We start from the raw sequence: 2,648 nt of genomic DNA, 5'->3' as shown, positions 1-2,648 counted from the left end.
TTGGTGGTTCAATCCCACCCAGGGACGTAATTGACCTTGTGATCAGATTTTGGTGATATTTAAGTAGACAAGTCAAAATTTCAAACCCCCTCTTATTGTGTAGGGTACCTGGCCTTCTCTGATGTAATCAGAGTTAGATTTGATTCAGTGATTTTATAAAAACATCTAGGAGGCACAATTTAGCAGTGGGTTGCAGAGAAAAAGAAATATGCTTGCAAAAAAAATCAAATTGCTTGATTTAACAGCTCTTAATTTTCTTGCTTTATTTTTATGCTAACAAATTTGTTCTCTGAAAAGTGTCCACAAAGCCAAGTCTCTGATTAACACCTTTGTAGGGATGGTTTTTCACCTATTACTAAATTAAACTTGCTTCATTGGAAAGGCAGCAAGATGCATCCTCATTTCAATGTCTACTGAAATAATACAGGTTGACACCAGGAAACATTAACGCCACTGCATCCTTGCTGCTTTCTCATGTGGAAGTCTGTTTAATGTGAAAACAAGGTGATATCTAATTAGCACACAGGTAAGGAATTACGAAAATCTTTATTTAAGGGTGAAGATGTTTCTCACAAAATTGTTGCCCCAATGCATCATTGAAATTCAAGCTGGAAAGATGATTTTAATATATCACTTGTACATTTTGTATTGCTCTTCTGGTGACAATGTAGTTTTTTTTGTCAATTACCATTTTAATAACAGGGTAAAGAAAATTAAGTGGATTTTTGAAAGAAAACTATACTGTCAATATACTATTAAAACAAATTAAAATGGTAAAAGTTATTGTACTTTAAGTAAAAATAAAAGAGCAAAAATATCAATCCCAGTTTTGATTATTTAAATTAACAAAAAAAATGCATATAGCAAAGGATAGTTTCAATCTGCCTACCTCTGGGTTATGGGTCCAGCATGCTTCCATTGCAGTACTCTGCTGCACATGTAAGTGCAACAGATCCTGAAGCACTCACTCATCATGGGAAAGTACCAATGTGTTTATTCGTTGGTTGATGGAAGAAACATCTTACAAAAACTCTCCAGATTATTGATTTTTTAATGTTTTTCTAGGAAACGTTCTAGATGTATGCTTATTAGCCTTTGTCAGTATGCACTTTTTGCAAAGTGTCTCTGTGGCGCAATCGGTTAGTGTGTTCGGCTATTAACCGAAAGGTTGGTGGTTCAATCCCACCCAGGGACGTAATTAAACTTGTGATCAGATTTTGGTGATATTTAAGTAGACAAGTCAAAATTTCAAACCCCCTCTTATGGTGTAGGGTACATGGCCTTCTCTGATGTAATCAGAGTTAGATTTGATTCAGTTATTTTATAAAAAAAACAGCTAGGAAGCACAATTTAGCAGTGGGTTGCAGAGAAAAAAAATATGCTGGCAGAAAAATCCAATCGAGTGATTAAACAGCTCTTCATTTTCTGGCTTTATTTTTATGCTAACAAATTTGTTCTCTGAAAAGTGTCCACAAAGCCAAGTCTCTGATTAACACCTTTGTAAGGATGGTTTTTCACCTATTACTAAATTAAACTTGCTTCATTGGAAAGGCAGCAAGATGCATCCTCATTTCAATGTCTACTGAAATAATACAAGTTGACACCAGGAAACATTAACGCAACTGCTTCCTTGCTGCTTTCTCATGTGGAAGTCTGTTTAATGTGAAAACAAGGTGATATCTAATTAGCACACAGGTAAGGAATTAAGAAAATCTTTATTTAAGGGTGAAGATGTTTCTCACAAATTTGTTGACCCAATGCATCATTGAAATTCAAGCTGGAAAGATGATTTTAATATATCACTTGTACATTTTGTATTGCTCTTCTGATGACAATGTAGTTTGTTTTTGTCAATTACCATTTTAATAATAGGGTAAAGAAAATGAAGTGGATTTTTGAAAGAAAACAATACTGTCAATATACTATTAAAACAAATTAAAATGGTAAAAGTTATTGTACTTTAAGTAAAAATAAAAGAGCCAAAATATCAATCCCAGTTTTGGATTACTTTAATTAACAAAAAAAAATGCATATAGCAGAGGATAGTTTCAATCTGCCTACCTCTGGGTTATGGGCCCAGCATGCTTCCATTGCTGTACTCTGCTGCACATGTAAGTGCAAGAGATCCTGAAGCACTCACTCATCATGGGAAAGTACCAATGTGTTTCTTCGTTGGTTGATAGAAGAAACATCTTACAAAAACGCTCCAGATTTTTGACTTTTTTAAGTTTTTCTAGGAAACGTTTTAGATGAATGCTTATTAGCATTTGTCAGTATGTACTTTTGCAAAGTGTCTCTGTGGCGCAATCAGTTAGTGTGTACGGCTATTAACCAAAAGGTTGGTGGTTCAATCCCACCCAGGGACGTAATTGAACTTGTGATCAGATTTTGGTGATCTTTAAGTAGACAAGTCAAATTTCATACCCCCTGTTATGGTGTAGGGTACCTGGCCTTCTCTGATGTAATCAGAGTTAGATTTGATTCAGTGATTTTATAAAAACATCTAGGAAGCACAATTTAGCAGTGGGTTGCAGAGAAAAAGAAATATGCTGGCAAAAAAATCAAATTGCGTGATTAAACAGCTCTTCATTTTCTGGCTTTATTTTTATGCTAACAAATTTGTTCTCTGAAAAGTGTCCACAAAGCCA

The 2,648-nt window shown here is 34.6% G+C and overlaps 1 non-coding gene across 1 annotated transcript; it reads left to right on the top strand.

Moving 5' to 3' along the window:
• The first annotated feature begins 1,121 nt into the window (after positions 1 to 1,121).
• Positions 1,122 to 1,195, top strand: TRNAN-AUU (transfer RNA asparagine (anticodon AUU)). The gene has a single exon. It is a non-coding gene; the product is annotated as a tRNA-Asn (tRNA).
• Positions 1,196 to 2,648: the final 1,453 nt, after the last annotated feature.

Source organism: Pseudophryne corroboree, unplaced genomic scaffold (assembly GCF_028390025.1).
Source record: "Pseudophryne corroboree isolate aPseCor3 unplaced genomic scaffold, aPseCor3.hap2 scaffold_942, whole genome shotgun sequence".
Taxonomy (NCBI): Eukaryota; Metazoa; Chordata; class Amphibia; order Anura; family Myobatrachidae; genus Pseudophryne; species Pseudophryne corroboree.
The sequence above is the reverse complement of the archived record's forward strand: the minus strand, read 5'-3'. Positions and strand labels throughout refer to the sequence as shown.